At 41.0% G+C, this 14,457-nt stretch overlaps 1 long non-coding RNA gene across 1 annotated transcript; it reads right to left on the bottom strand.

Moving 5' to 3' along the window:
- Positions 1-6,117: 6,117 nt before the first annotated feature.
- On the bottom strand, positions 6,118-9,933 carry LOC110502106. The gene is made up of 4 exons (XR_002470291.2): positions 9,893-9,933; positions 9,238-9,356; positions 8,814-8,955; positions 6,118-6,844 (listed from the first exon to the last, which is right to left on the bottom strand). It is a non-coding gene; the product is annotated as an uncharacterized LOC110502106 (long non-coding RNA).
- Between the last annotated feature and the right edge of the window lie 4,524 nt (positions 9,934-14,457).

The raw sequence follows: 14,457 nt of genomic DNA on the forward strand, positions 1-14,457 counted from the left end.
CACCAACTACTTTGCAGACCGAGTTCAGTGTGTCAAATCGGAGGGCCTGTTGTCTGGACCTCTGGCAGTCTCTATGGGGGTACCAAAGGGTTCAATTCTCGGGCCGACTCCTTTCTCTGTATATACAGTGCCTTGCGAAAGTATTCGTCCCCCTTGAACTTTGCGACCTTTTGCCACATTTCAGGCTTCAAACATAAAGATATAAAACTGTATTTTTTTGTGAAGAATCAACAACAAGTGGGACACAATCATGAAGTGGAACGACATTTATTGGATAATTCTGTTCTTAAGATAAAGAAGATCATACATTTGTCATGAACAAAGAGAGATTCTGAAAGCCTTATTTGACCAGGGAATAACGAGGAGAGGGTCGCCTTTGATGGCTGAGGCAGCCACCTGAACTGGACTGTCGGAGAGTGGTGGAGGTGAGGGTCATTAACGTTTTGTATTCTGTGAACATAAGAAAGGGTTTTGTCTTTTTGTAATATCTCCCTGGGTTCTGGACAAAACATTTGGCTTAGGACTACTTAGGAATCTTCCTACGGCCTTACTGATGATTCAAATTTCAATCAATCAAATTTATTTTATATAGCCCTTCGTACATCAGCTGATATCTCAAAGTGCTGTACAGAAACCCAGCCTAAAACCCCAAACAGCAAGCAATGCAGGTGAAGAAGCACGGTGGCTAGGAAAAACTCCCTAGAAAGGCCAAAACCTAGGAAGAAACCTAGAGAGGAACCAGGCTATGTGGGGTGGCCAGTCCTCTTCTGGCTGTGCCGGGTGGAGATTATAACAAAACATGGTCAAGATGTTCAAATGTTCATAAATGACCAGCATGGTCGAATAATAATAAGGCAGAATAGTTGAAACTGGAGCAGCAGCACAGTCAGGTGGACTGGGGACAGCAAGGAGTCATCATGTCAGGTATTCCTGGGGCATGGTCCTAGGGCTCAGGTCCTCCGAGAGAGAGAAAGAAAGAGAGAATTAGAGAGAGCATATGTGGGATGGCCAGTCCTCTTCTGGCTGTGCCGGGTGGAGATTATAACAGAACATGGCCAAGATGTTCAAATGTTCATAAATGATCAGCATGGTCGAATAATAATAAGGCAGAACAGTTGAAACTGGAGCAGCAGCACAGCCAGGTGGACTGGGGACAGCAAGGAGTCATCATGTCAGGTAGTCCTGGGGCATGGTCCTAGGGCTCAGGTCCTCCGAGAGAGAGAAAGAGAGAAGGAGAGAATTAGAGAACGCACACTTAGATTCACACAGGACACCGAATAGGACAGGAGAAGTACTCCAGATATAACAAACTGACCCTAGCCCCCCGACACATAAACTACTGCAGCATAAATACTGGAGGCTGAGACAGGAGGGGTCAGGAGACACTGTGGCCCACTCCGAGGACACCCCCGGACAGGGCCAAACAGGAAGGATATAACCCCACCCACTTTGCCAAAGCACAGCCCCCACACCACTAGAGGGATATCTTCAACCACCAACTTACCATCCTGAGACAAGGCTGAGTATAGCCCACAAAGATTCACCTTTTATATTAGACATTCATTGAAAGCATCTTAACCTTCTGCTTCCTTGAGTGGTACGGTTCAGCAGGGTCAAGTCTCAAAGCATCACATCACTCTACAAATCAAGAACCATCCATAAATCCAGAAAATGTTACTAAGACACCCACTATACTACCAGTACCAACAGTTGCTGCCAGGCCAAAGGTTCAAATCCCCACTCTGTAGAACAAACGGGGCACACAAGTCATTCATGTTAACCAGCACTAGGTTCCTCAATCCAGGAAGACTAAACCATAATTCAGCACCTACAGTATACCTCTATCTAATTTGTCTGTCTGACCTTGTCTTGTGAAGTATGTCCTGTGATATTTATGTTGTATTTAAGTGAAGTGTTGAATGTTCTGTGATTTGTTACATGTGTGCCATTATTCCCAAACAAATGCCACCTTGGAACAATTAAGTATTCATTCATCCATTGTTGTCGGGCTATTGGATTCCCTCACCTGGTCCCAATGCACTCCCTCCCTACCTCTTCCCCTTGGCTAGCTATCAGAGGGTTATGACATCAAATTCTGAAAACATAACATGCAAATCCTGGATCCTGTCCTCTGCTGTTGTGATAATAATGTTGATTGTTATGTTATTTTAACTTTTCCGGGTAGCTATTTGTATTTTGCTTCTAGTTTCATATTGCCTGGTAAAACCCAGATTCAAAACATCCATCACTGTCCCTCTGGTTGTGAAACAATAAAGATAACTCTTAGTATATAAGGGATACTTTTTCAATCATCTGCTAGATAAAAAGCTGAATAACTCTGACATGAAAATGTGATGCAGTAGTCTTTACCATTGTGTTTTCTTGCTATTGTTTCCTCTAGAATTGGTTAGGGAATGAAAGAAAACTGGCCCAGTCAAGCTGTCCCTCCACAAAAAACTAAGATCAAATCAAATGTATTTATATAGCCCTTCTTACATCAGCGGATATATCAAAGTGCTGTACAGAAACCCAGCCTAAAACCCCAAACAGCAAGCAATGCAGGTGTAGAAGCACGGTGGCTAGGAAAAACTCCCTAGAAAGGCCTAAACCTAGGAAGAAACATAGAGAGGAACCAGGCTATGAGGGGTGGCCAGTCCTCTTCTGGCTGTGCTCTTCTGGCTGTGTTCATAGATGACCTTCAGGGTCAAATAATAATAATCACAGTGGTTGTAGAGGGTGCAACATGTCAGCACCTCCGGAGTAAATGTCAGTTGGCTTTTCATAGCCGATCATTGAGAGTATCTCTACCGCTCCTGCTGTCTCTAGAGAGTTGAAAACAGCAGGCCTGGGACAGGTAGCACGTCCGGTGAACAGTTCAGGGTTCCATAGCCGCAGGCAGAAGCAGCACTGGAGCAGCAGCACGGCCAGGTGGACTGGGGACAGCAAGGAGTCATCATGCCAGGTAGTCCTGAGGCATGGTCCTAGGGCTCAGGTCCTCCGAGAGAGAGAGAGAAAGAAAGAAGGAGAGAATTAGAGAGAGCATACTTAAATTCACACAGGGCACTGGATAAGACAGGATAAATACTCCAGATATAACAGACTGACCCTAGCCCCCGACACAAACTACTGCAGCATAAATACTGGAGGCTGAGACAGGAGGTAATGTTACAAATGTAATGTGTCAGGTTGCAACCTGTTTATGAGGGACCACCTTAAAGTGAAAGTTTTGTGCAGGTTTGGCTTTAATTACCTTTTTGCAATTACAAGAGCAAGGCGGACATTCAGGTATTGTGGACTGTATGCATTTCTCAATCGGTGTGTCTTTGATGTAGGTCAATTATTATTTTAGATGAATGATCAGAAGGATTTCTCTTCAGAAATATATGGGTCAAACAATAAATTCTAAACTCTACTGACTCTGTCTGACACATATTACTACAACAAGTAAATGTTTTGTTGTAGTAATGCCTTGATAGAATAGATAGATAAAACAATGTCACTGACATTGTCATGTTTTCTGTTGTATGTCAGGAGTTATGGCAGGTACACAGGGCAAATGGCAGGCATTACCACCTGACACAAAACCCCATTACAATGAGGAGGCAGACAAGCTACAGGCAGGAGGTCAGGAGTTGAAGGGGAAACCGAAGGCATTCAAAGTCAAAGATAATTTAAGACGGCTGAAATCAATAGTGGGAATATATACTGTAGGGTCACAATGGTAAATCATAAAATTTTGAAGGTTTAACTTAAAGTAATGTATTTGGATTTGATAGTTGGGAGTTAAATTTGAGATACAGATTTAAGATAGCCAGAACAGGCATTTTTCATACAGTAGGATTTCAGTCTTTTCACCAACTCTTTTCCTATAAGCATTTTTAGGCATTGTCTTTTTTTTTACATCTAATTTAATTTATTATTCATCTTGTCTATTTCTACATCATTTTTTGTTAGGTTATCAAGTTGGAATGTATGGAGGTCGACACAGCTTTCCTTGTCCACAACCCCGAGGACCCCATACCAGTCAGCACAGCCTCATCTGGGAGGGGAAAGGAATTTATTGAGGGCCAAGTTCTGATCGCCAAGTTTTCTGTACACTTTTCTGATACACATATTTTAAAAAATATGGTAACTTTGGTAACACTTAACCTCAAGCATACAGATGTAGGATCTTAATTTGATCATCCAGGTGCAGGACAACTTTTATGCAATGCAGGACATTTTTAACTTATAGTGTATTTGAGGTTTGAAAAGGCTTCTGAGGTTTGTAATTTCCACTTAGAAATGTCAGACTTGATTTTCCCTTGCGATAAATGTATCAACCCCCAACAAAAATGTAAATTCATTAAAATCCACATACCACATTTTACTTTTACTGCAGGATTATTTTCCTGCTGTAGCAAACTGACTCAAATTAAGATCCTACATCTGTACATCTATAATGCCTTTAAACACACTCATACAGCACTGTGCCTCTTTTATTGTTACATCTTGGCAAACCTGCAGCTTCACAGTCAAGGCTAGGGTGCAAGGAGTACAAGCTTTATTCAACCAGAAGTATAGTATGTACCATTTTATTTGAAATAAATTATTAAAATGTACTGTATATCTGTGATTCAACAATTAAATAACAGTCTTGCTCCGCTTTTAAGCAAGCTTAAAAAATGTAACCACTAAAATTCACAGACAGAGTTCTGGATACAAGGGCTGATATTTGATTTATAAAAACATGTGGTGGCTGTGCCTTGTTGGTTTACATTCAAGTAAGCAGATTCATGGATCACAGGTAGAAGCTTGGAATAATGCGTACACTTGATCTTCCTTCACTTGTTTCTGTTATGATGAAGCAGGTGGACAGGGCAGAGTTCCATATAAGGCTGTGGCTGTGGGTGGTCATTGAAGTAGAGGGTATGCCAGGTGGGATAGAATTAAAATTAAAAAAGCCCTCCCACTATGGCATGGACCAACTATCTTCCATTTTGGGGGCAGGCCCTGGCATCAAGTTCACAATAAGTAAGATGCAATCAATGCTCTCTACAATGTTTCAATGCGGAATTGTAATGTCTTGGTCATTGAGACGAACAACATTGACATGTACAGTACCGGCAGTGACTTGACCCATTACTTTAGACAATCAGGACATTCCCTTTGAACAGATACTCAATGTGGCCACTGCTCTCACTAAAGGGCAAAGGTGAGCTTTACTATATATGGCCATCTACCACTTGTTATTGTTTTCTTCTGGGTAAATGTGTCTGCTGATTATGAAAAGATGGAGCAGATTTTAGAATATCTGTTTGCAGCTGGGGGTGGTGCTGGGCCTAGAGCTGGAGATGGGAGTGGAGCTTGAACAGGGCCTGGGTCTTTAACTGGAGGATAGGCTGAGGCTGGAGCTGGAGTTTGGGCTGCACCAGTACCTGTGTCTAATTCTCCGGAGGTTGGTAATAATATATGCACGTACAGAGGGTATACAAAACATTAAGAACACCTGCTCTTTCAGGATCAGGGGAATCCAGGTGAAAGCTATGATCCTTCATTGATGTCACTTGTAAATCCACTTCAATCAGTGTAGATGAAGGAGAGGAGAAAGGTTAAAGAAGGATTTTTAAGCCTTGAGACATGGATTGTGTGTGTGCCATTCAGAAGGTGAATGGGGAAGACAAGTGATTTAAGTGCCTTTGAACGGAGTATGGTAGTAGGTGCACCGGTTGAGTGTGTCAAGAATGGCAACGCTACTGGGTTTTTCACTCTCAACAGTTTCACATATGTATCAAGAATGGTCCACCACCCAAAGGACATCCAGCCAACTTGACACAACTATGGGAAGCATTGGAGTCAACACGGGCCAGTATCCCTGTTGAACGCTTTCGACTCATTGTAGAGTCAAATCAAATTGTATTTGTCACATGCGCTGAATACAACACCTGTAGACCTTACCATGAAATGCTTACTGACAAGCCTTTAACTAACAATGCAGTTTAAGAAAATAGAGTTTACTAGATAAACTAAAGTTTAAAAAAGTAACACAATAAAATAACAATAACGAGGCTATATACAGGGGGTACCGATTCAATGTGTGGGGGTACAGGTCCATGCCCTGATAAATTGAGGCTGTTCTGAGGGCAAAAGGTGGAGGGGGGGTGCAACTCAATATTAGGAAGGTGTTCCTAATTTGTGGAATACTCTGTGTATAGTTTGTCCCTATAGAACTCACACGCACACACAAACATTCATTCCTCAACCACTTTCAGTTTCTGAATCACTGTCCTCCTCTTCATCTGTGCTGACTGGGCCATCACCAGCCAACATTGAAAATGCTTGCTGGAGCTTTAATATGTTCTGCATTTCATTTCGGACAGCACAGAGGGCACCCAGGTGAAAGCATGTTGGCTCGGCCACACTTTGCCCAAGTATTGGGGGGAATTGAGGTGACTTGTTCCTTCCATTGTAGGCGTTGATCTGCTGTTTTATTCTCTGATGTCTGCTTGATATTTCTGGAGAGCCGCACAGCAATGGTTTGTCCATCTGAAAAACTATTTTAAGAAATGCTAATGAAAATCTTGAAGTTTGATAGAATTCTTTCATATAGTTCAAAGCATCTGGGTGAATGAGTTAACAACAGCAGTGATATGCCAGGGCGTGATGCAGTGTTCAACACTGAATTGGCTTCAGTACCCGCATACTTTCTGACCAGGCCACAATAGAAAGAGCACTCCAGGACAAGCCTATGGATTGTGGCCAGCAGACAGTGAGTCTTCTTAGTTTGCAGACTTTCCAAAATTGCTGCGCAGTGTAGTGTACAATCCAGTTTCTCTTCTCCGTGGCCTTCAACCTTATCTCCAGGCTGAAACGTAAGCATTTATGTTAAAAGGTTTAAAACCTATATTGACTAGCCCGAATACAGTGGGACAAATATGGAGACATCATTAAAAAGCTATTTCTTTTTTAAGCTGAGGAGTCAACTGAGCGTTCCTATCATCGGGGATTGACGGGGGCATCATGTCAGACCTAGAAAATATTATACAAATATACAAGCGAACATATAACAGTATGAAAGCATCTCATCATAAAGCTAACCAGTTAGGAAGGCAACATCGATTTGAGTATAGAGTGGATTATCCAGCGTGAAGTGTGATCTGATCCAAACCTCCAAATCCTACTGTGTGCTGCCTACAACATAATCAAGGCCCTAATTAAATCTATTGCAGAACAAAATCAAATTAAGTTATACATGTGCAATGCTCACAAGTTAGAGAAAAATATATTATCGACAATGTTAGGAATTTTACTAAAATATCAAATTGTCAGTCAAACCACAGCAAAGATTTCATTATCAAATCAAATGTATTTTATAAAACCCTTTTTACATCAGCAGTTGTACCAGCAATAAAACTTTAATAACTACCCTCTTTGGCAGCACTAACCTCAACCAAACATGGTCTGTAGTTGCAGATCACACCTGCACAACAGTCAGGAGGAATTTTGGACCATTCCTATTTACAAAACTGTTTCAGTTCAGCAATATTCTTAGGATGTCTGGTGTGAACTCCTCTCTTGAGTTCATGCCACAGCATCTCAATTGGGTAGAGGTCAGGACTCTGACTGGGCCACTCCAGAAGGCATATTTTCTTCTGTTGAAGCCATTCTGTTGTTGGTTTACTTCTGTGTTTTTGTTCGTTTTCCTGTTGCATCACCCAACTTATGTTGAGCTTCAATTGGCAGACAGCCTTACATTCTCCTGCAAAATGTCTTGATAAACATGGGAATTCATTTTTCCAAAGCAGCCCCAAACCATGATGCTCCCGCCACCATACTTTACAGTTGGGATGAGGTTTTGATGTTGGTGTGCTGTGCTTTTTTTTCTCCACACATAGTGTTGTGTGTTCCTTCCAAACAACTCAACTGTAGTTTCATCTGTTCACAGAATGTTTTGCCAGTAGTGCTGTGGAACGTCCAGGTGCACTTTTGCAAACTTCAGACATGCAGCGATGCATTTTTTTGGACAGCACTGGCTTCTTCGTGGGGTCCTCCCATGAACACCATTCTTGTTTAGTGTTTTATGTATCATAGACTCGTCAACAGAGATGTTAGCATGTTCCAGAGATTTCTGTAAGTCTTTAGCTGACACTCTAGGATTCTTCTTAACCTCATTGAGCATTCTGCGCTGTGCTCTTGCAGTCATCTTTGCAGGACGGCCACTCCTAGGGAGAGTAGTAACAGTGCTGAACTTGTCCTGAACTCTCCATTTATGGACAATTTGTCTCACCGTGGACTGATGAACATTTTAGAGATACTTTTGTAACCCTTTCCAGGGTTACAAAAGGTCTTCTGAGGTCTTTTTTGTTCGAGGCATGTTTCACATCAGGCAAAGCTTCTTGTGAATAAAAAACTCAAATTTTGTGAGTTTGTTTTTACAGGGCAGGGCAGCTCTAACCAACAACTCCAATCTTGTCTCATTGATTGGACTCCAGGTTAGCTGACTCCTGACTCCAATTAGCTTTTGGAGAAGTCATTAGCCTAGGGTTTCACATACTTTTTCCAACCTACACTGTGAATGTTTAAATTATGTGTTCAATATAGACAAGAAAAATACAATAATTTGTGTGTTATTAGTTTAAACACACTATGTTTGTCTATTGTTGTGACTTAGATGAAGATCAGATCAAATTTGATGACCAATTTCTGCAGAAACCCAGGTAATTCCAAAGGGTTCACATACATTTTCTTGCCACTGTAACAAAAAAAACAGCTATACATCAGCTATACATCTGAAAAATCCATCCATCCCATCCACATTCATCCATCAACCATACTTCTCTCCTCTCTTCAGGTTCAGGAACTTCAGTAGATGCTCGTGCCTGCACGCCATCCCAAACACACCAGTTACTGTATGTCCAGTTTTTGGGTTTTGGGTTTGGATCACAGCACATTCCCTGCTTGAAATCCCGGGCACTCCTGTAAAAAGAGTGAATAAAAAGTCACATTCACTATGCAGTTCATGTTTCATCTGATCTGTATTATAAATATTAGGGACAGAATCGTTCAATGCTAGTGTCGCATCACCAAGGATAAATGGCTTCTCCTGATTTCAATCAAACATTTTAACTTTTCCAACATTAGCCGGGCTGTTGGTTATACACATATACACATAAACACACGTCACACAAGTCACACAGAAGAGGGCTAGTGATACTAACTGATTGTGAAATACATCCCATTCTTCAAAATCCAGTATACCTCAGTTGGTGTGTCTGATGCTCCTCCTACAAAGCAGTCGACTTTGTCTCGGTCACAAAAGAACCATCCAGCTGCCAGCATGTTTGGGACCCTTAATGCTTGTCCCAGGCAATCTTTTTCTGGGAAGAACAAATAGGGCATCAGCTGCAATACTTGAATGACCGTTTTCCTTTAAAAAATAATGCAAATAATGAATTATACAAAATTATTAGAGACACAGGGAATGGATATTTGCAAGGCTATTACTTAAACCCCTGTGCTATTTGGGAAACATGGGTCACTGTAGTTTTGCCGTGAATGCATCTGTAATCGGTGTATCCACTAAGCAGATGATTGGTCTACCTAGCTTTACCAGAGTCCCGTTATCCAGCATATTGTGGATCCAGACAGGCTTTCATGGCAACTGTAGCGGCCTGGGTGGCAAAGCCACACAGAAAATGTTGCCCTGTCTGGCAATCCCGTACCGCCTCCCACGACTTGGACAAAGGGTTGGGTTTTTGAGGCTTGCAATGGTATGCTGCATAACATTGCTACTGTTTGGCAAGGCATTTTTTTCAACTACGCAAGTCAGTTAAGAACAATTTCTTATTTTCAATGACAGCCTAAGAACAGTGGGTTACCTGCCTTGTTCAGGGGCAGAACAACAAATGTTTACCTTGTCAGCTCAGGGATTCAATCTTGCAACTTTTCGGTTACTAGTCCAACACTCTAACCACTAGGCTACCTGCTGCACAAGGATATAAGATACAGTATATGAGAAAGACAACTAAGGTTGGATATATTTCCCCTCATCAATTATGAACAACACTGAATGCAAATAAGAATCCTCGCTTACTTATTGTTGTTCCTTAATTGTTATCATTGACATACCTGTGGACAGAGAGGACACTTTGTTCCGTCCAAGGTCAGTATCGCCATCTTCCTGACAGTCTCTCGTTCAAACTGCCAGTGTTTGAACTCCTCAAATGACTAATTTCTGAGCTTCCGGTAGAACTCAACTGTCTGTAGATAGAATGAAAATAAAACTACTCCTCACAGTAAAAAACACATACATGTTTTTTCTTATTTCCAATTTAAAATACAATAACAACCTTCCAACATGCATTGGATTTGTGAAAAACCAAGGTAATTCCCCTCAAAGACACCCCACGCTCCAGCTGCAGGGCTCAAAACTGGCGCAGGAGGACCACTGAAATTGCTGTTTGTGGCAGATGGGGGGTGGCAGGCCAGAGTCTGTAGCGGATCAGGGTGGCAGGTTCCAGCTCACCCAATCCTCCACTACAGGAGCCTCGGTCTGGCTCTGATGCCATGGTACAAGGACCGGCTGAATCACTCTTAATCTCTATCCAACAACGTCACTAAGCTTCTCAACAAATAGAACCTCCATAATGCTCTGTGGCACAATCTCAATAGAACACACTAGGTTCATTCTCTGATCCTCATGCTATGATTGGATGGACAACATGTCAGTTCATACTGAAAAAGCTTTGATTGGTTGGTGTACGTCCTCCGGAAGTGGTCATAATTACCATGTATGTCTATGGAAGGGGGTGACAAGCCTCCAATGTTTTGTATTGAAGTCAATGTAGTCAGAGGAGGACTAGCTGTCCTCTGACTACACCACGGTGCTACCCCAGACAGTACTTTTGAAGTTACTGTAGACCATTTCAAAACAGTGTATTTAAAATCCATTATCTAAAGACTTTTTTAATGTTTCACTATTTACATTTTTATGAAATTTTACTGAGGAGGATGTTCCTCCCCTTCCTCGGAGGAGGAGCCTCCACTGTCAGTAATACATGACTTGGTGTGGCAATTGAAGAAACACAGGTAGACTCCAGCAGTTGTTACAAATCTTTATTTACGTATTGTGATGCTGAACTCGAGCAAATCAATTACAAGTAGTGTCTATAGGAAGAAAATATGTTACAGTAAATGTTGCTAAGAGTTTTCTGCCACGGAGAAAGAAGTTATTTGGCTTGAGGGATGACAACTGGGTGAAATTATGTGACTAAATAAAGTATCATCTAAAACCAAAATGTTACAGTAACAATACTAGTACTCCATGTATGGGGACTTGATACCTGTGACATTCACCTCTTTCACTGTGAGAGCCAATGTGTGGTGAGCTTTTCTGGCATAAAATGGATGCTGTGCATCACCCAGGTTGGTGTGCTACTGTACACAATGGTAGCAGGTGGGGTGCGTTACTCCCATGCAATGTAAAGCACCTTGAAGCTTATTGAAAAGCACTGACATTTTTTAAAATTGTGTCTGTATTTTTTTTTTCAAACAAGAAAAAACTCAAATTTTAGTCACATTTTAATCGTAATCTCTACATATTGTACACACAAATTTAAAGTTTGGCACTTTTTTCAGTACTGTGATATCTATAAGAGGAAACACCATCCATGCATGGACGAGCACATACCATAGATACTGTATTACAGATAGAAGGCTTATAATTTCATTATATAATGTGTAAATATTTCATACTTCTATATTTCATCATCTAAGACATATGCCTTCTTCCTACTCCATAGGTTCCATGTTTCAAAGTTCAAACACTTTTCATTAGACAATGAAACACCATGGAATATTTATAGGAAGGCCTTCTTTCTTGCTGCGCTTTCCCGCTAAAGCTTTGTTGAGAAAATTTGAATTTCCGTTACAGGCATTGTATTTTTCCTTTGTTTACCAGACCTCCGTAATGACCAACAGCACTTCCCTTGCATAGTTTTTACATGAGAACAAATAGGTTGGAGATATACTGGGGCAATGTAGGGTTCAACTTCAAGATCAAAAGTGGTATTTCATGTGTTTACCTGGGATGTGAACCCGGGACATATTTCTGTCATGAAAATGTGACAAATGGTGGCCCTGGTTGCAATGCCATGATATTTTACACTTTAAGTATAGCTTGTGGTAAAAAATGAAAGGCCATGCATGTGCTCAAAGAGGTGGACACACTTCTCTGTTCAACTTATGCCTCCCCTCAAAAATCATCCCTTATTTGTTCTGATTCTCCCCCTTTCTCCAGAAGTGTGCCTTTCCAATCTCCCAGGCATAGATTTCGAATAATTCAATTGGTGTTGGCATTAGCTGGAGGGAGTTTCCACCATTGTTAAATCCATGACCAAAAATCTCAACTTCGAAGTCGGCCCACCACCTCAAGCTCTAACTCGTCAAGACAGAACTGCTCTTCCTCCCAGAAAAGGCCTGCCTGCTCAAAGACCTCTCCATCACAGTTGACAACGCCACAGTGTAGGCTCTGGTGACCAGCAAGAAGTTACATTATGCTGGCTTGCAAAGTGATGTTTAATTCATATTGGAATCCATCCAGAGTGGATTCAGAATGACTGCCAGTGTCAGAAAGATAAACATAATTAGACTAAACTCGAACAACCATTTCAGTCACGGGTGCAATAAATCCAACTAAAAGATTGGATTAATTTAGTTATTTATCTTTGTGTAGCAAAACATAAATTAATGTATTCCTTAACCAATCAATGTACATGCAACACAGATATTGAAAACAACTCAAATCTAACTGCAATGCTGGGAAATATGATACTGAGGGGCGTGGTTTTGCCAACCAGTAAAATTATGATTACTTTGGTGTCAACCTCACTTGGGATTTGACCTCACAACTTCTCAGTTGCCAGCAACCTGAATTTGCTGCTACAATACTGGATCTGTTCATGTGACTATGGTTGTAGTGGTCATGAAATTTTGTCAGCTGGTTATTGTCATGCGAAAGACTGCCGGTCTCACAGTAATTGACGGTTAAGTAACAAACATGTTTAGCATCTCCATGCCTCCACTCATACAAGTTGCTGATGCTCGCCTTTGGAACATCTACATTTAAAGTCTAATAAATGCTTTTAATATGCACTATCACAATAAATCTATTGTATTTTAGACAGCTCTGAAGAAACATGACTTGAAGAAAATTTGTTTCAAAATGTCCCAAATTATTGGCTACTGTGCCTGCAGAAAGTATTCACACCCCTTGACTTTCTCCACATTTTGTTACAAAGTAAGTTAATGTTTAAATGTCAACTTACTGTCAGCTTGCTGCAAGTAGTAATTGTAGAATTCACAGAAACTTACTTTGGCTGGCTTCTGTCACACTCATTGACCTGATTGTGTGGCAGGAAGGTCAGTTTGCTGCCAACCTAGATGTTGATGCCAGGTGAGGCTGGGTCCCAAGTGTGCTCATGCAAAAGACTACATAATAGTTATCACCTAATGTCATAAGCGTTCTTGTAATCAGAAAAGTTCCTTGAAGTTGCAGTGAGCTACTGGCAGCTCGTTGCAAATATGTTACTGTGCGTTTTACAATACCTTAACTGGCAACCTAACTGTCAGTATGTTCCTAGCAGTTGCTGTGAATTTTACAATAACTGACAGCTGTTTGCCAATTCAGCGGCACAAAATTCAGTAATATCCATATAACTAACTTCCATTAATTTACTGTAAAATACAAAGTAACCTTTTAACAGTACAGCTCTTATTTAATGTCACATGCTCTTACAACAACTGCACAACTGACCATGTTAAAAGAGGTATTCAACCTTTGACGACAACCATCAACCACTTAAACTGGTACAACACTTCCACTGATGGTTGGCACAAAACACATATTAGACCATGCCCCAAAATATATTTTCTTGACAAGTCAGTTAGGAACAAATTCTAATTTTCAATGGCCCAGAAACAGTGGGTTAACTGCCTTGTTCAGGAGAAGAATGACAGATTTTTACCTTGTCAGCTTGGGGATTTGATCTTGCAACCTTTCGGTTACAAATCCAATGCTCTAACCACTAGGCTACCTGCCGCCCCAGACCACTGGTACGTTTCAGAGATGAGGTAGTCATTCAAAAATCACGTTAAACACAATGCACACAGAGTGAGTCCATGGATCTTATTATGTGACTTGTTAAGCAAATCTTTACTCCCAAACTTATTTTGGCTTGCCATAACAAAGGGGTTGATTTACTTATTGACTTAAAACATTTCAGCTTTTAATTTGTATTGAATTTGTAAAAAAAAACGTAAAAACATAATTTCACTTTGACATTATGGTGCATTGTGTAAGGCCAGTCACAAAAGAAATCACAATGTCATCCATTTAAAATTCAGGCTGAACAAAATGGGGAAAAGGTCAAGGGGTGTGAATACTTTCTGAATGTACATGTTCTTGGTACCAAAGATGTA

Source organism: Oncorhynchus mykiss, chromosome 22 (genome assembly GCF_013265735.2).
Source record: "Oncorhynchus mykiss isolate Arlee chromosome 22, USDA_OmykA_1.1, whole genome shotgun sequence".
Lineage (NCBI taxonomy): Eukaryota > Metazoa > Chordata > Actinopteri > Salmoniformes > Salmonidae > Oncorhynchus > Oncorhynchus mykiss.